Raw genomic sequence first — 25,618 nt, forward strand, 5'->3', positions numbered from 1 at the left:
TATTTATTGTTTATTGGCTGTAGTACGTCCCTTGGCTTGTGTATTTTTTCCAGTTCGATTCAACTGTGTGATGAGATATTTATACCTTCTATGTAGTTATAATTTGTTTCAAATTTAAAAAAAAGAAACAGAAAATATGCATTTTCAGGATCTTATTACTCGTGTTATTTAATTTTTGCATTACTTCTTTATTTTGTTGTATTGAGGTAGAAATGTGTATTATATCAAACAGGGAATCATTTTAGTTAATATAATTTAAATGCAGGACTATTCTGTTCGTTAGTCTGTAATAAATAGAAGAGAACAATACAAAATCATTAAGAATGTTGAATTTTTGAAAAAAAACATGCTTTCCTTTTTAAAGAAAATATTCTGTGTGAACCATGGAGATATTTTGATGCTGTTCTCTGCAATGTGCGGCTAGCAAAAGATACTGGCATTATAACGTTTAAATTGTGTTTACCTTTCATGTCTAGAATGAAGCAGATGTTGATTTAACAGAAATGAAAATTGATAAAATAGTGCAGTGGTTTGTGGCTATCATAATGATGTAATTCCCGTGACATATTGCAATATTTCATTTATACCCCAAATATGGACTTCTGTACTACTGCACTGTGCGTAATACTAGCAGTTTCAACGAAATAGCTCCATTTCAGAACACTTTTATGTAACTACCAGTCTTTCCTTGTGCTCAGCACAGCAATTTCATGTAAAAAGAATGATTTCAAATGCATCATTGTGGTTGGAAGCAAGTGGCCCTTAGCTTTCTCATTCTTCCATTCACAGGCTGCCCTTTACAGAGCCAAGAACCATAAATAGGATGCTTAAGGAAACAACTTTTTCTTTAATTATATTTGTATTGCATTCCACCACTGCCAGAGCATTCATAAAGGAATAGCATCAAACTATCATGTGGCTGTTTTCAAGAAACATGCCACCAGAAAAACGTTGCAAAAATTAATTGCTACGGAATGGACTGCAGCCTTATTGCACAAAGTAAAGCCGTGATCAGCTTGTTTAACCATTAAAATGTTACCCATGCTTTGATCTTTAAATGTACTCATTAAATTGAACTCCTTAGTACACCCTGTCATCCAATTCTTTAGTTTATATTTTAATGACTGTCTTAATTTGGCACACTCGGTCTCCTACATTGGGAAATACAACCTTTGATCACATAAGTCTTTCATGCAGTGTCTTTCTATGGAATTTCAAGTGACATGTTTTAGTGTTCAGATACTATCTTAACGCACGGGGAAACGCTTTTAGCTTTTGGAATTTTCTCTATTTAACAGGTTTTTCCGGATTCGGCTTTACAAGCTATTATTTAAAGTTGTATTTATTTATCAAGAACTGAAACCCCAGTGCTTGAACCTGCCTTAAAATGGTGTTTACGACTTACTACCAGGGACCATTTTGCAGTTGAATCTAGCAATCCCGTACATGGTAGTATATTCAAGATATTTTCTAATGTATGCATCCAGTATGAAAAGATCTAAGTAAATATGTATGCTCGCATGCAGAGGTCACCTCTTATTGTACTCATCACAAGATTAACTTTTTGTTTTATAATAACTGCAACTGTTCCATGCACCTTAAGAATTTTGCGAAGGAGCTGAGTTGGCTGTGGGCGCTGTGTGTGCATGTGAGTGAGCATGTGTGTGTTTTGAGCATGTGTGTGTTTTTGTGGTTGTTGAATATGCGACGGTAGTTTGCTGCAAAGAAACACGTTTTGCGTCTAATATTTGCTTTATAGGAATGCCCAATACTGTAATGGTTAGCGTTCCTGTGGTTGTGACTAGCCAGAACCTGTACCCACGTCATCCGCGGGCCAGGGTTGGCTTGCGGTTCAATAAAAGGCAAGAGTCCACTCGGGGCGTTCTTCGGCACCATCTAACTGTGCTTTTTGTAATGGTCCCCTAATACTCATAAGAGGCCTCACCTCTTCCGTAGATCTAATGAAGTCCAGCGCCACCACGAGGGGGACAAGTGGCTCAGCGCACAGGAGGAGCCCAGAGACTGCCACGGTGACTGCAGGAGGCTATTGAGGACTTGGCAAGAAGAGTCTGGGCTGGACAGCCCAGTCTAGGAAGACTGAGGGGACACTGCCCACCGCCCCCCAACACAGGGGAGAAAGGAATGAAAAAAGGCCAAAAAGAAGAAAAAAGAAAAAATAAAAGACAAACTGGAGAAAAAGGAAAATAGAGGGCAGAAACATAAAGGCAGATACAACAGAAGGGCCAGAGTGGAACAGCAGCATTTCTACCACTCCACTCGGAGCCAAAAAAAGAGACATCGGTACAGAGGCTCCGAACACCGGCCCTGCCGCACGGAAGGAGGCTAAGCATGAAGAAGGGTGAGATGAGGCACCTACTCACAGGAGAATGGGGGATAAAGACCAACTGCACGCTCTACCCAGACTCCCAGTTCAATATGCACTTAAAGGGGTATTTCCGCCGTTTAGCGAACTAGAAGATCCAGCCACAGCGTCTCCGAGGTGGAAGATCTTGATTGAACACCTGAATAACTATTTCATTGCCACTAGGGAGACCGATGGGGCAGTAAAAAGGTCGTTAATCCTCCACTATGCCGGAGACAAAATATTCAAGTTGTTTCAGCACCTGTCGAATAAAGGCATTTCCACGGATTACGACGCTACAGTGGCACCATTAGATGCGCATTTCGACCCCCAGCTCAACCCAGACTTTGAATGTTTCAAATTGCGCCAAACTCGCCAAAGAGAAGGGGAGTCAATTAATGTGTTTTACGCCCACCTACATGAACTGGCCAGCACTTGCATTGCAGCTGATCAGGAAAAGGAGATAAGGGCCCAGTTAATACAGGGGTGCCGTGACAAGACACTCAGAGGCCTCATCCTGCGCTAGCCAAAGATCACTCTAGAGGACATACTTACACTAGCGAGGACCCATGATCTGTCAGCAGGCAGGGCCACCGAAATGGACCAGGCCCTCACCAAGCCACAAGGAAGACCGGAGAACATTAAGATGGAGCGGGCGTATGCCCTCCTAATTAAACCACAAAATGACATGCCCAGGAAGGCAAGGCCCAAAGCACCGAAGACGCGATGCGGGTACTGCGGCATGAGCCGCATACAGGTAAAGACTGCCCCGCGCAAGGAAAACCTATGTTAACTACGAGATCCCCTACCACTTTGCGGCAGTGTGCAGGAGACTGAACCGAGGCAGCAACACCCGACGACAAAGGCCGCCATCTCGGACAGTACAGCAACGGTCCCTAGCTGACTCGGCGCAGAAAGAGGAGCCACAAAGAACAAGCCGGAGGTATCAAGGACCAGAAGATTCATCCACGGAGGAGGATAAAGGGGAAAACTACCTGATTTCGTTTGCACGAGAACTCAAGCGGCACCGAAGGCCCCAACCTACCTGCACGGTCAGAATCGCAGGCACAGAAGAAAAGGCTATCATTGACACAGGAGCATCGGTGAACGTGATGGCCCCCCAGGAATATCGGCACCTCTGACCTCATGTGCCAGTCACCCTGTCCCGGACTAAGATATTCGCTTACAGGAGCCAAACCCCCCTACCGCTTAGAGGTAAAATATCTGTCCCGATCAGGTTAAATGACCAGGAGGTCACAGCCATCATTCACGTCATAGACAGCGAAGCAGATACCCTACTAAGCAGCCACACAGCAGAGGACCTGGGTCTGGTTTCTTTTGCCAGGAGTGTCCAAGCCCATCAGGTAGATGAGCTACTCAACCAATTCCCAGAACTCTTGCCGAGGTCTCCGACGCATCAAGTGTGACCCCATCAAGCTACACATCAACAAGGCAGTCACCCCAGTTGCACTGTGACACAGACGAATCGCCTTCCACCTGAGGCTGGTGGTCGAGAAAGAAATGGAAGTCCTTGAAAAACAAGGAGTCATTGAGAAAGTCTCAGGACCGACACCCTGGGTATCCCTGATGGTTATTGCGGAAAAACTCAAACAGCCAGGGGTCATACGCCTATGCATCGACATGAGGCTGCCCAACCAGGCCATCAAAAGAGAACGCCATCTTACGCCAACCATGGATAACATAAATGCAGACATCAACGGGTCAAGGTGGTTCTCTAAAATCGATCTGAACGCAGGGTAACATCAGCTGCCGTTAGTGGAAGAAAGCCGCTACATCACAACGTTCAGTACCCACCTGGGGCTGCTTCGTTACAAATGACTGAACTTCGGAATATCCTCGGCGGCAGAGGTATTCCAGAACACCATACGTGAGATACTGTCAGGGCTACCAGGGGTGATAAACGTCAGCGACGACATCCTGATCCACTCTGCCCCGTCAGCTGACCATCACAAACATCTGAGAAGCATGCTAAAGCACCTTAGCAAACATGGGGTGACGCTCCACAGATAAAAGTGTCTCTTCTTCCAGCCTTCTCGAGAATTCTTCGGGTATGTGTTCAACCAGGAGGGCATCCAGGTAGATCCAAAAAAGTTGCATGCCATCCGAAATGCTCCAGCTCCAACTACACCTACTGAAGTAAGGAGTTTCCTAGGCATGGCTACTTATTGCGGGAGATTCGTCCCTGATCTAGTGACCTGTGTGGAACCATTGAGAGCCCTCACAAGAACAGACACCAAGTGGCAATGGGGACAGTGGGAAGAGGAGGCATACCAGAGTATCAAGAACGCGCACCAGGGGGTGGCCACCCTTGCTTACTATGATCAGGCGAAATGGACAGAACTACTAGCAGACGCCAGTCCGGTGGGGCTAGGAGAAGTGCTGGCCCAGGAACAAGAGCCGGGCAGACGGGCACGATTGTTTTTTGCCAGCAAGTCGCTCACCCCCACTGAAGCCAGGTATGCCCAGATCGAGTGAGAGACCCTCGCTATAAAGTGGGCCTGTTATCACTTCCACCTGTAACTGACAGGCCATCCGTTCACTGTGGTCACCGATCATCAGCCCCTGGTTCCCATCTTCAAGGGATCAGCCCCTCATCTGGCTCCCTGGAATCAAGAAATGGGCTGTACAACTTCAGTCATACCAAATGGAAGTCGTGTATAGACCAGGGGTGAAGAATCCTGTGGATTTTTTATCCCGACATCCAGCACCACAGGAAGAGGTGGGTGACGCCGAAGGGATGAAATAGTATGTCAACATGATCTCTGCGGCGGCATGTCCCCAGGTGATGACACTTGAGGAGATCAAGGAAGCTGCTGAGAAAGACACTGTGTACACTCGGACCCTCCAAGCAGTCCAAGAACGGTCATGGAGGGACTACCTTCAGCAGACCAATGCATGGGCACCGGAGGACCGAGAAGGGCTGACGAAGATATATAATAATATTGAGAGGCTAGAGGCTCGTGATACCACAAGCGCTGAAACACCGAGCAACCCAGCTAGCCCATGGAGGCTATCAAGAGATAACCAAAATGAAGGCGAGAATGAGGGAGAAAGTCTGGTTCCCGGCACTTGAAGAAATGGTTGAAGACCAAGTTCGCTGTTGCCCGGCCTGCCAACTGACCAGTGCTCCCGAGAAGCCGACCCCGGTGATCACAGAAGAGGCCTGCACCCTCCCTTGGTCGAAGGTGAGCATGGACTTTGGGAGCTTCCCCGTAGGGAAACACGCGGTGTCCTCGTGGATGCCTTCTCGAAGTATCCCACAGTAGAACCAGTCATGTCCACCGCCTTCGCCCATGTGGGCCCCATCCTGGAGAAAGTATTTGCCACGTTAGGATTTCCCCTGGAGATCCGGAGTGACAATGGGCCCCCATTCCATGGGACGGAGTTCGCTACCTTCCTGCGTCAGTGAGGGATCCGCCACCGCCGTGTCACGCCTCAAAGGCCTCAAGCCAACAGAGACATCGAACGCTTCATGCGGACTTTAAACAAAATGCAATGCATCGCCACAGTGGAGCAAGTGACCCCGAACAGCATCTCCACTAATTCCTCAGGGGGTACCGGAGCACTCCACAATGCACCACACTGAGGAGCCCGTGGACCCTCATGCTAAATGGCTCAAGGAGAGATCTGATCCCTAAGTGTCCTGGATGGACACCTTCGCTCCCGGATGCCCAAGAAACTCAAGCAGGGAGAGAACAGCAAAACAACCGAGCCAGTGCTCGACGCCATGCTGTACGGTGCTCACTCCGACCCGGTGCCACCATCCTACTCAAAGACTGCCCGCCAGGAGGCAAGTTTTGGACTATCCATGAACCAGGTACCTGGACAGTCGTGGTCAGCAACTGGACCATGGTGAAAGCCAGGAGAGGAAGTGAGGAGATATTGTGAAACATCTCATTGTTCAAGGAAGTCCCCCCTGAAGCCCCAGCCGAGCCCTCGTTGTGTGATCCCTGGCTCCCGTTGAGCCCAAACTGAAGCTCCCAGGGTATGGAAGCAAAAGAAGGGGTCAATACAACAGAACCCGATCCCCAAAACAGGCTGCCTTCCTGTTCGCCTTCCAATAGACCAACGCCGGAGGAGCCACCTCTAAGAAGCCAACCACATCATTACAGCCTACAGTCCTTGCTCTGACCATCGGCTACAGGAATTTGCGTGCTAAGGCTGTAGAGACTGATGCCACCGAACTGTGTATATTTTATTAGACATTCAGTAGTTGAATTATCAAAAATCAAGTTGTAGAGGGATGCAATGGTTAGCATTCCTGTGGTTGTGACCCCGCTAGTCAGAACCTTTACCCACATCATCCGTGGGCCAGTCGTGGCCTGTGGGATTCAATAAAAGGGAAGAGCCTGCTCGGGGCGTTCTTCCGGCACATCTAACTGTGTGTCACTGTGTGCTTATTGTAATGGTCCCCTAATACTAATAAGAGGCCTCACCTCTGCCATAGATCTAATTAAGTCCACACAAATACTTCACGTATGTGGAGCATGGAGACAAATGATGCAATATGGATAGGCTAAAAATTGTGGGAAGGGAAGAATGAAAAGAGTAAAGGCTTGCAAAGAAGCAAAACTGAAAACAGAAAATTATAACATAAAGTCTTTCACCTGTCCTAATGATTTGGGGCTGCATGAAACTTACGATTTCTTGCTTCTGAAATCACTTCAAAATATGTTCTTAAACTAGGATGCTACAGCTGTAAGAGGAGAGATTATGCCGCTGACCGCGCGACACGCAGGGGAGCATAGGCGGGACAGCGCCCTAGTCCCACACGACGGGCGAGCAGAGCCCTTAGCACGGCACCCCTCCCCCTGAGCCGACCTCCCTACTTGAGCAGCCAATAGGGAGGGCTCACCTGGGAGAGGGGGGCGTCCCTTCTGGTATTTAGCGCCGCAGCAACTGTGCTCGGCCTCTCTTTCCCGCCAGGCATCTCCTCGTACCCCGAGACCCCTATTATGTTGGGCAGGCGGGTTAAGAGCTGCTCAAAGACAGGGTACACTTGTCGTGATTGGGAGTGGACATATCCATCCCGGACGCACAAGTGATACAAAACAGCGATGGGAAGTAGCTAGGTGGGTGGGGGGGCTCTGTCATCGACGGAAGCCTCCTCCAGAGCTGTGGCGGAGTACAGGGCGATCTGGAAGCAGATGGACAGTAAGGGTACCTCTGCGGCAGAAGGATACAGTCAAGATACCTCTGCCTGGCACAGTAAGGGTGCCTGAGCCAAGCACCTGGAGCCGAAGGAGGTTCCGGGAAACAGCGTCATGCCCCGTTAGTCCTTCGGGCGGTCGGGGGGCCTGAACCGACCGGGGGTGTGCCTCATCGCTCCGCCCTGACAGGGGGGGCGGGAGTACAACGAAATGGTAATATACTGCACCGTCAGAACTGTCTCGCTGTGCAAGATGGCTCCTTAGGCATGCGGGTCAGCGAGGGGCTGCCACATTGGATCGCCTGTAAGATGACCCACCTTAACGTCATACCTGTGTTGTACGAAATAAACCTGCAGCACTGCTTTCCCACAATTATGTCTCATGAGTTTCCTTTGGGTATTTAAGTGGAATTGGCATTGCGGGGCGAGCGCTGGCGGTGTGGGCACTATGCCGCCGACCGCGCGACACGCAGGGGAGCATAGGCGGGACAGCGCCCTAGTCCCACACGACGGGTGAGCAGAGCCCTTAGCGCGGCACCCCTCCCCCTGAGCCGACCTCCCTACTTGAGCAGCCAATAGGGAGGGCTCACCTGGGAGAGGGGGGCGTCCCTTCTGGTATTTAGAGCCGCAGCAACTGTGCTCGGCCTCTCTTTCCCGCCAGGCGTCTCCTCCGGCTCTGCGCTGATCCCACCCTGAACCCTGACCCAGCTGCAGAGCGGCGGTGTATAAGTTGTGAAATTTTTAATGGTCATGTTTTGTGTTGCAGGCGGAGTCACAGGGCGATCTGGAAGCAGATGGACAGTAAGGGTACCTCTGCGGCAGAAGGATACAGTCAAGATACCTCTGCCTGACACAGTAAGGGTGCCTGAGCCAAGCACCTGGAGCCGAAGGAGGTTCCGGGAAACAGCGTCGGCGCCCCGTTAGTCCTTCGGGCGGTCGGGGGGCCTGAACCGACCGGGGGTGTGCCTCATCGCTGCGCCCTGACAGGGGGGGCGGGAGTACAACGAAATGGTAATATACTGCACCGTCAGAACTGTCTCGCCGTGCAAGATGGCTCCTTAGGCATGCGTGTCAGCGAGGGGCTGCCGCATTGGATCGCCTGTAAGATGACCCACCTTAACGTCATACCTGTGTTGTACGAAATAAACCTGCAGCACTGCTTTCCCACAATTATGTCTCATGAGTTTCCTTTGGGTATTTAAGTGGAATTGGCATTGCGGGGCGAGCGCTGGCGGTGTGGGCACTATGGAAACAAGCAACTGCATAGCCAATAGGTCTCGCCTTTTGGATGCCAATTCAGATCTAATAGTTTTGCCATTGTTATTTTGCCATACTAAGTTACTCTGGCAGAGGCCACCATGTAAGAAGTAGGTCTGGTTGTATATATGGAGTTGTAACACTAAGAGAGTTTTTAACGGTTGCTAATTACACAAACGAGTGTGAAATTGCACCGCATCGGCGTCGGCTCAACATTCTAGGCAAATCATTTAATCTCTCCATGCGCTCATGTAAAGTACTTGAGTACCTTTGGGTTGAGATCGCACTATATAATGGTGTGGCCATGATGGAGGCAGACAGCACACAGCAATGCAAACATAGAAACAAAAGAAAGACATGACTGCCAATTACATTACATGATATGCATACTGAAACAGATAAAGGACAAGTGAATACTTTTCTGATGGAGTTATCATCAATACCATTCATGAATATTTACATTCTTGCGTGTTATTTAAACCTCACACAATCTTTACAGCAGTATATTCGTATGAAATATGTTTATCTTTTGATGTCCAGTCACTTAAATTAGCAATATATTATGTTGTCCATGACTATCTCCCAAGGTAATAACGGAGAGGATGTAGTGTAATGGCCAGAGCTGTCAACTTTTGATTTAAGGGAACCAGGATCGAGACTCAGCGTTGGCTCAACCTTCTTGGCAAATCATTTATTCTCTCTGTGCGCTCATGTAAAGCGCTTAAATACCTTCAGGTCGACAGCACGCTATAAATGACGTGGGTTTGGGTCTCGGCATCAGATCAACATTATGAGCAAATCATTTCATCTCCTCGTGCACTCATGTAAACGCCTTGACAACCTTCGGGTTGCGATCATGCTATATAATGATGTGGTCATGATGGTGACATATGAAAGCAGGCATAGTGGCAATAAAGCACTGAAAAGATCAAGCGCTTGTGTGCAGTGCTCTTGAACGAAGAAAATTGTTAAAATGGGACAAGAGGAAGAGTACAAGTACTAGGGCACTGCTCTATGTAAGTAATCAATTAGCAAAAAGGTGGGCAATAGAGGAGAGGTTAACCACAGAGAAGGAAGGATTTTTATCCTGTTCCGTGTTATGGATGAAACAATTCCATCCACAGCGATGGAGCTCATGTGCTGAGGATGGAATCATTCCGTCCTTGCACCCACCTATAGGGGATGCGCTGGTGCTCTGATGGTGGGCCACCCAACAATAGACACCCACTGGGATGGCCACCTCTACCCCCCCACCCCCCCTCACCCCCGCCTCAGCAAACTGCTGAAATCAGCATGCCCACGACACACAACATTACATGCTGCCAGGGGCGAGCTAGAAGCCATTTGCTTCCAGCACATTCAAGGAGAGGACGTTTGTGCAGGTACATCCTTCTCCTGAGGTTTTTTACATTACAGAGGCAGGGGGAGCAAAGACTTTTTCCTTTCCCTTTGACTGTTTAGAGTGGATTCCTGCTCCACGATCGGTGTGGGGCCACAATCCTGGTGCAGAAATCCACACCACTGGACCACCAGGGATTTTTGAGTGATTGCTGTGGGAATTACCACTTAGGCAAGGGTCCTTTCTCTGGGGCATATTTTATCAGTTTTTCAGCACCATGAAGGCTGATTAGGTCATTTGTTGAGCTAATTAGCCTCCCAGGGGGCCGAAACCCCCTAGAAGTTAGAGGATAACGTACATTTACGATTACAGGGAGCGAACCCTTGGGCAAGGGTTGCTCCCATTGGAGGAATTTGTTTAGTAATTCCACCCCCCCTCAAAGAACAAATCAGCAATTTCTAGGGTGATTTTCCATCTAGGTGGGGGAGAGCCCACTAGACAACAGGGATAACATTTTTCACATGTCATGGAGAGACCCCTTGGGCAAGGGTTGCTCCCTTTTAGTGGGGCAATGTTTGGCCCTTTTCTACTCCTCCTGGGGGCAGATCAGTCATATGTTTAGGCCCATCTGCCCCACAGGGCAGAAAGCCACTAGACACCAGAGATGTTTTCATTTACATGTCACGCAGTGGCCCCTTAGGCAAGGTTCACTCCTTTTTTTATTTGGACAATATTTTGCCCATCTACTGCCCCTGAGGGGAGATCAGCTATATTTTTAGGCCCATCTTCTCCCAGAGGAGGCAGAAAGCCACAGGTCACCAGGAATTGTATTTATGTATATGTCATGGAGAATCCCCTTTGGTAAGGGTAGTTCCCCCTTTTTTGGGGCATGTTTTTTGGGTATTTCAGCCATATTTTTAGGCCTATCTGTTGTGTCGTTCCTAGACACCTATATAGGATGTACGCATTTAGACAACATACACTGCGGGCTTGGTGTCCAAACTGATTTTGGACACCCCACCAAGTGTGTCAGCCTGTATACCAGCTAGCTCACAGTGCCACTAGAAACCCCTCTTACCAAGGAGCTAATAGTTTCTGGCAACTATCGAACATGACAACTCTGTCCCATCAGGGATCGTGGAAACAATGTTACTTTTAGCTCAAACACTCGTGTTCACTTTGTCTCGGAGAGAGATACACAGAATAAATGGTAGGGACGTTTCGCAATAAGTATTTATTGAACCAGCGTCATTCTAGTGTAAAATAGGTGTGCTGAAACAACCATTAGATAGTAACAGATATATATAATTATAAGCACTAACAGAGTAAAAGGATGGCAGATTTCTACCATAGTGCTTAAACGATAAATACAGGCAAGTATAAAAATACATGACTGTTAGACCTGGGTGTCTCTAGTTGGCTGAGGTAGGAACTTTAGGCCAAATAGGGACCCTTGCTTCTAGTCAGGGAAAGGAGTGACACACTCTTAGATAACCCCTGCTCACCCTCCGGTAGCTTGGCACGAGCAGCCAGTCTTATCTCCAAGGCAATGTGAAAGTATTTGCAACCACAAAACCAGTAACACAGTGATAACACCACAAATGGACACCACACTGATTTAGGAAAATAGCGGTATATTTATCAAGGAGAAATACGATGAGACCAAACGATAAAAATATCCAGGATATGCGTATTCGTAATATTTCACTGGGCCGGTTATTAGGCCAACAATCACTTGTAGTTTCTTGCGGTATTAATGAGCAGTTCATGATGATCTAATACAGTCCTAATGCAATGCTATGCAGTTTGTAATGTAGAAATAAGACAGTCCTTAATGCAAGTACTAAGGCAGTTTGTAACGCAGGAATAATGCGGTTCGTAATGCAAGAATAATGCAGTTCTCAGTGACTCAGCGCGTCTAAGGCGGTGCTGCGGGAGAGAGATAGGAGCACTCCTGTTCTCCTTCCGCACGCCTCCCCAGGCCACTCAAGCTTGCAGCTCCCGACCGGAGTCCAAGCCTTACTTGGGGGGGGTGCGCTGCCTCGCTCTCTCTCTCTCTCCCCGCTCGTTGCACGTCCTGCTGGGTGGTCTCGATGACATTGCAGCTCCAGTGCTTGGCAACGCTGTAGCAGGACGGGTTACGCCTCTGCCTTCTCCTTCATTGATGATCTTGGGCAGATTCCACTTGGAGAACAACGATCACGATCCCTTACACCTTGCAGCTTCCTTATCTTCCAGAAATCCTTTAGCACGTTGCGGCTCGGGCCGGTGGCGGCGATCCTTACTCACAGCCTCAGTTACGATGATGGCTCGGGCCACAAACAGCAATGCAGCAGCACGAATGATGTTTCATGCTGCGGGGGCGATGCGGTCACAGGGCACCTCCTAACAGTACCACAGACCACACGGCAGTCTCAGGCGTGCAAAAGCACCATGGAAACTTTGATGTTCCTGAGTTTCCACAACAAGGGACCAGCTCTCCTCGGGCCCCTGGAGACAAGTTACTTCGGGACACAGCACACAGCAAAGTCCTTTCAAGCAGGGGTACACAGCACACAGCAAAGTCCCATGTCCTCCCCTTAGTAAAATCAGCAAACTGCAGGCCAGCCCCAGAACACATAGTAAGGGCAATCCTACTCTTCAGTCTCTTCAGCTGTTCTTCTTTGGCAGAGGTTGCTCTTGATCACAAAGTAGTTTCAATCATTTTTCAGGCTTGAGTTCAGTCTTGAGTTCAGGGCGTTCAGCTCTCACATGTATACCTCTAAATCCCTTTGAAGTTTTTGTGTTATGGGGGCTCTGAGCCCAATACAAACCAGGCCTGGGTGTCTTCCTGCCAGTGCACACCCTCTTCCTTTGATAGTGAGGGCCTGGGCCCCAGATGATCCGCAGGAGGTGGATCCATCCTTTTGTGGCAGCAACACAGCCCTCTTCACATCCAGGGGACTACTCCTCCCCCTACGTCAAATGCAGGCCCGCCTGTTGCTATCTCATCTACTCCTCTCTGCAGTCAGGACACTTCCCAGACCCTGTCACATCCAAACCCAGACAGTCAGTACACAACCAGGCAGAGGCACGCAGGATGGCTCAGACAAGAAACCAGCCACTTCTAAAAGCGCGGTTTCTAAACACACACTTCAAAAACCATCTTCCCAAAAAAGATGTGTTATTAAATTCTGAGTTTCGGCACACTAAACTCCACCTCTCCATCTTATGCCTATGGGAAGATATGCTGGAAACATGCGACACAGCATTCCCCATTTTGTCCTATGAGCAAGAAGGCCTTGCAACAGTGAAAAACGAATTTGGCAGTATTTCACTGTCAGGACATGGTACACACCTCAGTACATGTCCTACATTTCACATACAGCGCACCCTGCCCAGGGGGGTACCTTGGGCCTACTATAGGGGTGTATGATGTGCATAAATAGGGAAAGGTGAAGCCTGGCAAGTGGGTGCACTTGTCAGGACAACACAGCAGTTAACACGCTGCGTGCAGGTACTGCAGTGGCAAGCCTGAGATCTCTTTTTAGGGCTATTTGTGTGTGTGACACAACTAGTGCTGCAGGCCCTCTCGTAGAATTTGCATTACCAACCCTGGCACACACACTGCACTTTACTAGTAAGACAAACTTAGCAATTATGGACAACAAATTACCTTAACACTTTATACAGTGAGCACTTGCACATTGACTCTGATCAGCAGTGGCAAAGTGCCCAAAGCATCTAAGCCATCATAACACAATCCATTACAGCATCAAAAATAGAGGAGGTAGAGGCAAAAAGTCAGGGGTAACCATGCCAAGAAATGCCAGGTCTAACAATGACAGTTATAGAAGCTACTCCTACATTGCATCCCTAACTAGATGTACCTGAATGTACCTAGCATGGATGTAGGTGTAAAGCCAAGAACCCCTCTAGGATAAAGTCGACCCCATGATGTGAAGTGAGAGACTGTGGGACCCCATTCTGGTCTCGAGGTAGACACCCTGTAAAGGATGTCAGACTACTGTGAGCAGGTGTGTCTGCGTACAGGAGCCTCAGGGTCTCGCGTCAGTGTGTCGGCATGGAAGTCCTTTCTCCTCTTCCAACCTTAGCAAGAGAGGGTGCACATATACACCCAAAGTGATATCCTCTGTGGATATACCTTGCGGTGTTTAATGTCGAACTAGGATGATGGAAGGAATGACCTGTGTACATAGTTTTTATGCAGAAGATGTTTGGCCTGCTGTCCAGCTATGATTCCAAGAATCCTCATGCATAATGAATGAGGCTTAGGCCTTTCGGAGAAATCCCCAGGTCCCCTAGTCATTACCTCAATTAGATAAAAGGTCAGTCCTAAGAACCATTATGTAGTGCAATATGAGGGCAATGTAGGTTAAAGGTACATGTAGTTCCTGAGCCGATATTGGGGTACCTATATGGAACATAACATCCACTCCTCATCTGACTGGACAACATACTAAAAATCGAATGTATTGCTAAATATGGTACAGAAATAAGTCTATAAAATAAGTCTATAAAAGTAGTCCTTTAAAATGTTAAAAGTCCAAGAAATGTTAAAAAAAACATGTATAGCAGGCAATAGAAATCTAGAGTATGTTTGAGGATATAGTTCGAGTGACTGAAAGCCATGCAGCTTAGACTAGTGTCTTGTTTAAAATTCCAAATTTAGTTTTTGGTAAAAAAAGGCTAATTTTCCCAACACACGATGAGACAAATGTTTTATGTGTCCTGCCTGGGAGACACAACATTACTTTTGCCTGCATTCGCTGATGACAATCCCTGCACAACCTGGCAGATCAGGTCAATCAAGCACAGGTGTTCCTCCATATTCACCACAGCTGTTGCTGGTGAGGCGCTAGTGTCATCCAAGGCCTGAGTGTTTGTTGAGGAGCTGGAATCTTTCCCAAAAGGAGTTGAAGCATCCCATGGTGGCTCTAAGAATGCAGACATCAACATTGAAATACGCTGACGACACTGCAGTACATGGGCCATTATCGGGTCCAGTAAAGCATCAATGTCCGATGGCGTAATTGTTGGAAGCATTAGACAGAGAGCCAACATGTATTCTTGTCCACAGAACAGGCATCGGAGGATAGGCAGAACACAGTCGATCCAGACTGGTCTAAATAACAAGAACCAAGACTCGCTTACTTCTCGACGACGAGGTGTGCCCAGATGGATTACCATGTCGATCACAGTATCAGCGCTCCAAAAGCGTGCGTTCTATCTCCTTGGTGATGGGGATGTCTATTGGGCAGCTGAAAAAGGCCAATCAGGATACCTACTATTAGAAACAGTATCACGGAAACCCTCCAAAAATGCTCCTGAAAACAGAGCTTATTAAGTTGGGAACAACTCGGAGCATTGTCTGAAAGGTGCTTAACAGTCCAGAACGGCAAACAACCTTTGCAACGCAACAGTCCAGAACGGCAACAACCTTTGCAACCTTTGCAGTGCCCTTACAACACAACTTTTACAACGCAAACCATTACAACGCATTGCGCTGGGGGGCGCTCTAGGATAGGGAATAGGTTTAATGTACTATCCAACACCTTCCCTACTTTCCACGGGGACTGGAGTTGGAATAGTAAATTAAACAATTCACTATCCAGCGCCAAAAAGCACTATGCGTTGTAATGGTATGCGTTGTAAAAAACGCGTTGTAAAAACATGCGATGTAAAAGCATGCGTTGTAATGTCATACATCCGTCCAGAACCTATGGTCTTCAATAGGTGGACAATGCCCATCGTATCAGACATTTTAAAGATACGTTGTACCATCTCTGTGAAACGGAAAGGGCACTTTGTTCATATCAGTGCCTGTTTCTCGGCCGAGGACCTTGCAACCTGATGATCATAAGTTTCTTGGGTGGAGGTTAAGGGCACGGTTTGTTGTAAAGGCATGTCTTTCATTCTGCTCAGAGTATCAAACCATATAAAGGAAAAATTCAATGAAGTCCATATCGGCGCCTCCCTGATTGTGTGGGTCGGTGGAAACAATACTCGCATACAGAAAGTAACCCTGGAGTTTAGAGTGACAAGTTAGGTGATGCGTTGGAGCATCCCACAGCAACCTTGATCCTTCAGCACTAAGTAACTCCCATTTGAAAGTAACTCAAAGATTGGATTAATCATGGCAGCCGGGGTCCCTTTCAAGTGACAAGATACGTTTGCAACTGAACCATTACAGGCCCCATGAAGAATAATATCCTGGCATATGAGGGAATCATCTAATGTGCTCTAACAGTTAGTATTGCTAAGAAACACTTCTGTCTCCCCATTCCAGCCTCAAAATCTGTACTGCAATTCCCAAGCTTCCTTGATGAATTCCCTACCCATTGCTTCATATCTGCCTGCCTGTCATTGTTCTAGGCAATATTGAAACTGTAAAGTGGCGACCAGTAGTGTTCTATGGCCATGAATTAACCATTCTGTGGACGGTGACTCTGCCAGAGTAAAAGGTAACTCGTCAAGTTTTTCAATACTCAGCATTTAATATTTTGCCCCCTTTGTGCCATCTGTTTTACAGTCAGATTGTATGCTGAAAATAGAGAAGTACTGTTGATAAATTGCCAAGGTACATAACCAGCGTACCATGATTGCAGCATCCAGCTTAACAACCTAATAGAACATAGCTGTGATTGTCCATGCTGTAGAATGAACAGGTCTTGTTCTAGTATATGAATAGCAGAAGCTACAATGCTGCCCAGTGAATAAATCCTGGATGTTAATGTAGTCATAACATTGTCAACTACAGCTAATGCTTTTTCTAAGTTAATTCTACCTATCTCATGGAGTCTCTCTGCAGGTTCTTGTTGAGATATTTTCCATATATATACAGCATAATAGAAACATTCGTGAGGTGGCTTTCGGGGTCCTAACAAAAAGTTCCTTAAACCCACCTCATCTGAGATTAAGGATAAGTGCTGTTTCACCTGGGACAGTGTTGAGGTTTTTAGCCAATCAATGCACACACTCCCTACACTGTATGATGTCACTACCTCCAGATGTTCTCTTTGTACGTATTGTGGGTTTGGCCTATTGATACTAAACCCTTCAGTTGTACCCCTAAATCTAGGCTGACATCTGTTTGTGTCTGTGGACTGAACTAACCATCCCTTCCAATTGGGGTCTGATGTGTTGTACTGCATGATATCATCTATTGTATCCCCTCCACTTGATGTAAAATGTATGTGTGACGGTGTGGGAAACCATGTTGTATTCAAATCCTTGTTCTTGGCTAGTCCAAGACAGGAGGTATGTTGCACAGTTTCATTCAGAAATATCATTTGTTGTGGGATGAGGCACGCTCTAAATAGTGCTCCTGTTCCCTGAACTTTCCAATCCTTAGAACCCCATACGGATTTTGTGTCTATTGTGTCTTTCCATAAGTCAAAACCCTGTTCAGACAGTTGGGCAACAAAGGATGCAGAGTAAATCTGTATGGTGCTAGTCAGCATATTTTTCAGTGCAGGTGTATGTGCAGCCTTATAGTAAAATGAGGTCTGGTCAGAAGTGTGAAACCCTGAAAAATATGACAATTTCTGTGCAAAAGATTTCGAACTACCTTTCAGTGGTGTTGGAAAATGTTCCCATTGATGGTATGTGTAAATATTTCTAGGGATACTTGATATGTGTAAAAATAATGACCATAATAATGCTAACAGCACATATTATCAAAATCAGATGTGTCTTCTAACATTTAATTGCTTGAAAATGCAACAGATTTTTCTAAATCAGAAAACATATTATTGACAGTTTCAAAATCCCATTCGTAAGAGAATGTACTGGAGGTAATGATATAGTTTAAAGAAACGTTAAATAAATGTGGTATTTTCAAAAGTTCTGTTGGGCCAAATACATCATAATCAACTCTGTCCCAAACAATACCATCACAAATTGGTACAGCTGTAATGTGCAAGGAAAACAAGTCTCTTTGTTCACGATGAGGTGAAGTATGTGGTTTCAGGACCAAGTACACATTGGATACTGCAGAACATTCTGGGACATAATTTCCATTCACTGGTAAGCAGAAAAGAGTCACTAGGCCAATCCAGAACAGAAAACACAATATTGCAGATATTGTCTAGAGATGGAGCTGAGGTGATACTAAGTAAGTCTTTTTCAGAAAATTGTAGAACTTACACATTTGTTGCTCGTCCCAAATAGGACTTTATAAGGAGTGACTTCTTGGCTTATTGTTGAGGGCACGCTGTACCCCATAAAGGTGATTGACCCAACTACCACTGAACCTAATACCATAGATATTAAGGACTGCTTTAAGTCGCAGTTTTTCCTCTCTAAGTCCCAATTTCACTCAGGATGGTACGGAGAGGAGAACCGCAGTGCTATACCCAAGCTTTCCGTGACTTCCCTGTAAGTCCTAGAGCTAAACGCAGGGCCATGGTCAGAATATAATGTGCCAACTGCGTATGTCCCAATAAAGACACGCAAGTAGTCAAAGTCAAGTCAAAATTACTTTATTCGTATTTCATTTGAAAAACATAAAAGCACAGATAAAAATACATTTCAAGGGCGATAAATAGGGGAGTATGTTTTCTTTACAGCCTAATTGTCTTTCTTAATCTGATCATACATTTTAAATATCTTACTACACACCCCATCGTCAATTCATCTTGCATACATTGTATCTTTAGCTATGCCACTCTGCATTGTCTTAAACCATACTGTTTTAGAATCGGTAATAAAAACAACCTCCTTGGTGATGTGTAAAACCTGCAGAATAAAGTAACATGCAATGTTGATTGTATCGAGCTACCGTCGCAAGGATATAGTGCTAACGTTCGCGACCAATCGTCCATCATTGGGAATGTGATAATCCTGTGCACGATACCTAGTTGGAAACGTGTCAATAACATCCGATCAAAGGGGTGTATGACATACGACAGATATGGCTGAATTCCAGTACATAATAGCATAATGTGATTTTCCATAACAGAGTGTTGTTCTTTCTCCACGGACCAGCGCTTGTCCTCCAGATAGGACAGATATTCCCTTTTCAGTAACTTCCTGGAGGTGATCTTCATGCAATCTGGACTTGAGAATAACTCAGGTTGACCAATTTCGTCTGTTGTTTCCTTAATGTGTCTTAGCCATGGGATGCAATGTTTATTATCAAGTTTTAAACAGTCCGTGATAACATCCCGGGTTAAATCTGCTTCGGGGGACTTCCATATCTCGTGCCATAGTAATAAAGGGCCAGATTTTATAATATCTGCAATATGACTCAAACCTACCTCAGAATAACAAATATATGTAGCAGTTGATCTAGGTACAGCTAATAAATAGCGCCAAAAATTATTTTCATAGCTCTGTATATAATTAGCACCATAAGTAGCAGTTCAAACACATTTGGTCTTATAAATTGCAAGCAGTTCTGGAACCGGTCAAGAACCCAGTTGTCTTGACATGCTGACAAGTGCCCCAGTAGCTTTTATAAACATAGTTTTACGAGCAGATATTGCTGCTGGCCAAGTGCCATTCTGATAAAAATGTATCCCTAGATAGGCAAAGTTTTTTACGCACTCAATTTTTTTACCATTAATAGAAATATTACAATTCTTTGTAGTTCTTTTCCCACACTTCATGCTAAATGTTTTACTTATATTCACTTGCAGCCCCCTCACATGCATGTAGTTAACAAAGTGTGTAATTGTTCTCTGCAGATCTATTGATGTCCTTGATATTAAAACCGCGTTGTCCGCATAAAGTAATATTGGGACTGGGTTTCCATTAATGTTTGGGTAGTCATGGGGGAGCTCGGCCAGTCGTTCACCCAGGCTATTGATGTATAATGTGAAAAGGAACGGGGCAAGGACGCATCCCTGCCTCACTCCTTTTCCAATGCCAAATCTAGCCGTGCACTCCCCATTTTTCTCATATCTCACCCTCGCTCCTGCCTCTCGATAAAGTTCTCTAATAAATAATAAAATATCGTTTTCGACGCCCAACTCAAATAAGGTATCCCATAATTTATTGTGTATAACAGAGTTGAACGCGGAAGATAGATCGACAAATGTTAGGAATACATTTCCACTTTTGGCCCTGGTATATTTATCAATAATAAGTCTGAGAATCAGACCTTGCTCTATTGTGCCCAGTCTAGACTTAAAACCATATTGTAGCCGTGATAAGACCCCCTTATCCTCAGCCCATAATTGTAGTTTATTTAAAATTACCCTCCCGACCAGCTTTAAAAGAGAATCTAAGAGTGATATGGGTAGATAGCATTTAGGGTCATCACGATTCCCCTTCTTAAAAATAGGTATTAAAATTGCATCTGACCAAGACTTTAGAAAACCAATTTGACAGCACTTGTTTAAAACATTCATTAAAAGTGGAGCCCAAATATCGGTATTTGACCAATAGACATCAACTGGGACACCATCCGGCCCTGGGGCTTTGCCTGAGGCGCTTTTCTGTATTGCACCAATTATCTCGTACAGAGTGAAGCTAATATCCAGAGGGTATACCGATAGGCCCCTCTGTGGCCCATTTGTACCCTCTGTCCCATGACTTCCTGTTTGTGGTATATCCCCCTGTAGCTCATTATCTATTGGGGTTATGCCGGTGCAGTATAAGGCACTAAAATAGCAGATCCAACTATCTTCTGTAATTGCTATGTCTATCTTATCACTATCCCTCACCGTTAAATTTGGAGAATTCACTATCTTCCAAAACTTTACATTATCTTTCTTTAGACAAGCCTCGTGTAAATCTAGCCAGACTTCCTCTTTTAATTTTTGCTTTCTGTTCTTTTGGGCCTGCTTATGACGTGGTCTAGCTTTCCTTATCTCTTCTCTATTCCTTGGTAGTTTTTTTAAGACTGTTTTTAGCTTCTTATGTGCTTTACTGCATTCATTATCAAACCACCCCCGTTTTTTGCACAATCCCATCTTTTGTTTAACTGTAAGAATTTCCTTGATCTTAGCTGAGATGTTCAAGAAAGCATTTATCACATCAGCTCCTTTGTTTTCCTCCGCTAGGCACACTTTAAAATCCTCTTGTGTTTCATGTACAAGTTGCCCCAAAACACGGTGGGATCCACCTTCTGCCATTTTAGTGTATATCCACTTCTGCTCGACAAACTGAGTTCCTGATTTTATGAGGAACCCACTTCACCCATTCTATGGCAAATGCCATTCTCGAATGAGAGAGAGGCACTAATGGGATAGTGATCACTCAACTCATTGCAGAGTGTCATATAAGTTAAAAGCTTTATACATTTCTTATTTTTTGAAAACAGAACAAAATCAATTGTCGTGTTACAACCTCTCCCTATATAAGTGGGCTTAAAAGCTACTGGAGGGGTACATAATTCGTTGGCCTAGTCTTGGTTAAATTCGGACATGATTTCATTCAGCATATCTCCCACAATTGAATGTTTAAAATGTGGTGCAGCATCATCTATTTCCTCTCCCAACCCACATATTCCATTCTGGTAGTACCTACATAGATAACAGTTAAAATCCCCATCCCAGATACAGCACGGTTCCCCTTTTGGACTCTCTTGAAGTTTCCTCAAATCACTTTGTAATTGGTTCAGGACACTCAGAATGAGATTTTTGGGAACATTATTATAAAAATTGACAATTATCAAACAGCCAACTTCCTTCCCTTGTAGTTCCACAATCTGGTAAAAATCATTGGTTCTTACAAACATTACTTTCTCCATAATTAACAGGTTTGAGATATAAATACATAGGCCACCTTTAGGTCTGCCTGCTTTACTCGGAAGAGCTGGGGTATGATAAGTCCAAAAACCCTCCATATGGTACTCACTGATCTGACAGGTCTCTTTTAGGCAGATTATCAGGTGATCTTCCACAACCTTTAACCAAGCTGGATCATGTGTCTTTGCGGCCAACCCCGCTATGTTCCGAAACACTAAGTTGCAATGTTGATTCCCTAATGATTGTGGCCTATCAGATGACTTTAGGTTTTTAATATTTATGATATCATTGGGGATACTTTTATACAGTTGTTCCGTTACATAACTTGCAGTTTCTAGAACTGCCTTTGCTTGTTTGTAAAAAGACTGTAAATCAGTCATTAAACAGTTATCCGCTGGGTCATCCACCTCGTATTGTACTATAGACGTGGTTATTGACCTTTTCTCTAACCTTTTCTCCGAAACCATAAAATTAGTTGGCATATAATCCTTCCTGCCTCTACCTGGGTCTTCGGGTAGTGGTCAATCCACGTTCCCCAACGATGATAATGGTTCGAATTTGTTTTGTACGGCCACATTAAAAGGATTCCACCATGGTCTGTAGTTCTGTAGTATAGACTGTCCTTCCAAACTTTGGGGTTTATAGAAAAAACCTACAGGGCGTACACACATTACTCTCTCATTTATGTGTGTTTTACCTATCCTGGTCAATAATACTCGAATGAGTCTGGGATCTCTGAATGTTAGAACAATAAAGTCCCCGGCCGCCATTTTCCCTCTTTTGCCTACCCAGCTGACACGGCGGGCCATTTTAAAATTTGTGAATAGAGCTTCACCCAAGCCAGTTTTATCCCCTAACCATGAGAGTGAATTATTACGTAGAGTTTCCCATGATTCATGAGCTGCTTCCGGTAGGGGCGGGACGTTTGCTATTACAATAACATAAGGTGAAGTGGCCGGTGGCAGATCTAGATGGCTGCCATCGTTTCTATGGATCTTAGGTGTAGGCCTCTCTATTCTTTGACTCGCTTCTTACCCCTTAGATTTTTGCGAATACAGGGTCTGTCACAGGTTGGCCTGATTTGCCATAGTATTACTGTTAATGGTATTAACCGACTTTGTCTGGACATCTTTATTTATGGGTCCGTTCCCACATGCAATTACTGGATTCAGTGGCTGCATAGAGCTGCCCTGTGCCGGTAAATAAGGGTTACTGGCATTGTGCCTCAGATGGTTGTCATTTTTTAATTGAGTCTCAATGGCCTCCATTTTTTCAAGAAGATTTCCCATTGAGCCTGTAAAAAAGGAATACAATTTAATTAAAGCTTTTGTAATATTGACCAAATCTTTTCTATATTCCTCTACAGGGTATCTGTTTTTTTCAAGCCCGGCTCCCATCTGTTTCTTATTCTGAGTTGACTTGACAGATTTATTAGTGGCTTTTCTTTTTGTCCCTGGAGTTTTTCTATTTTTGGCCAGACTTATATTCTCATCTTTGGACACATCATTATTACCTTGATTTATTACGGGTTTTTTGCTCTCTTAGGTGGGGGCTCAATCTCCTGTTCAGAGTCTGTCACCTCAACGTGATCCGAAATATCCAAGACACACCCATTTATTGCACCCGTCTTGGCTACCCCTACATTAATAATCTCACCCTAACTTTGTTGTGTTTCTCCCCCTGCACTTAAATCTACAGGTATGGATAGTCTACCCTGTGATAGTGTCTCCTCTACAGATATTATTTGCTCCTCAATAGCTCCCATGGCCCCTTTTAGATATGTCATCAATGATTGTTGTACACCTCGACCACCAATTTCTGTGCTAGTACTGGAAGAGGAAACATTCTTTCTTTTTCCCATGGTGTGAGAATAATACTATATCGTACCCCGGAAAGGAATTATGCTAATACTGCAGCAGAAGATTGCAGGGGTAATTTACAAAAAACACTGTAATAATGCAGGGTAGAAGGAGAGATAGTTCGGCAGCAAGGTGCAGGGTTATATATAAAAGGTACTTGTATTATGTCAATACACAATACAAGTCTGTGCAAATTATGTTGGAGTTGGAGCTAGGGGGGTAAAGTGCCAAAGTTCCAGCAGCTAAATACCAGAATGTACAAAGAGTTACTGAAATACTACGATAAAAATGTGCAAATAATGCTGGGATGAGGACTAGGGGGATAAAGTGCCAACGTGCCTGGAGCTAAATGGCAGAATGGACAAGAAATTGCTTGTAATGGAAGACTATGCAAAATTATGCCGGGATAGGAATTGAGGGATAAAGTGTCTATGTGCCAACTGCTAATTGCAGAATAGTACAATAGTTACTTATAAGACGTCAGCCCGCTATAGCAGGAATGAATGTGTAAAATAAGCTAGGGTAGAATCTATGGGGGTAAAGTGCCAACTGTTATTGCAGGAGTCTACAGATACTTATTTGTAATGCGTCCGCGAACTATAAAAAGAGTGTGCAAAATATGCTAGTGTAGGAAATGGGAGGATAAAGTGCCTGTGTGCCAGTCGCTGTTGCAAAGGTATGCAAATAGTCACTTATAGCAGCCTGCGCTGAGGCATTTATATTATGACAGCACCGCAGGTAGATGTGCAAATACCAATAAGCCAGGAGCTGGAGAGATAAAGTGCTATAGTGATATCCTCAAATGTAATCAAGTGCACAATAACGATTGATACTGTCTTTGGAAAACAAGATAATATTAAACCTTCTCTGTTAAATACCACAATTAAACAGATAGAAAATTGGTCATAGATGCTATCTAAAAACAATTATAAAAGTCACTAAAATATACCAGTCAATCTAGCATACACAGGGGGCTCTATCAGCAGAGCGGTACTAGCTGCCAAAATGTTCAGAACAGTCACAAAGTGTCTAGATTTGAACAGCGTGTGGGATATGAAGTAAATTCAAGAACAGCATCTATTGAGGTCTAAGTCACTCACAATCCATAGACGTACGGCCACGGACCAATCCTCTGAAACCGATGTCCTATCGAGATCCCATGCATTAGTGAGGGGGCCCAGCCCAGCCTCAGTCAGCCACAGATGGCCAAGGACGGGCCTGCCCTTGGCCCGGGCCCGCCCTTGGCTCGGGCGCACCCGCGCCGCAGGAGCCTGCGTTGGAATTAATGGGCCCAAGATCGGAACAGGAAGCTCCCCGCCTCACGCAAGACCGTGCTGCCCTGTGCATGTTGAGGTCCGGGTAGTGCGATGTCCGCGCTTCCGGCAGGAGCAGTGCTGAGCGATGGTGGGGCCAAGGCGGGCGGGAATATCCCACGGGCAGGAACAGAAGCAATAACTGGGCGGTGAGCAAACAAGCGCTGTAAAAGTGCGTCCCACACACAAGTAACAGTTCGAACGTCAGCCGAGCGCTGAAGCCGCACCCATAGGAATCTTGAGCATGAATCCCCTGTCACCAAGATATACTTGTAAGCCCCATCCAAATGTAACGGACCGTTTTTGTATCACTGGGATGTAACTTTCCAACCCGCACACTCCTTTTACAATTGCACAAGCTGCATTGTATCTATGTTTACTTCCTATGGACGGCTGAGCAGATCCGTCAGTGTAAATAACAAATTCATACTGATCTAGAGGCATGATTTCATTTGGGAGATGATATTCTTGTTTATATTGCAGGATTGCTTGTATTTTCAACCTTATATTAATATCTGTATTCTACATCTGTTGCAGAGAGAGAATTAGCCCATTGTATCCATCTTGGATGTAAAGCTTTAGCATTAGGAATGCTAGCCTTTGTAACAGCCTCTAAAGCTGG

The sequence above is a fragment of the Lissotriton helveticus genome, chromosome 5_1, assembly GCF_964261635.1.
Source record: "Lissotriton helveticus chromosome 5_1, aLisHel1.1, whole genome shotgun sequence".
NCBI classification, from domain to species: Eukaryota; Metazoa; Chordata; class Amphibia; order Caudata; family Salamandridae; genus Lissotriton; species Lissotriton helveticus.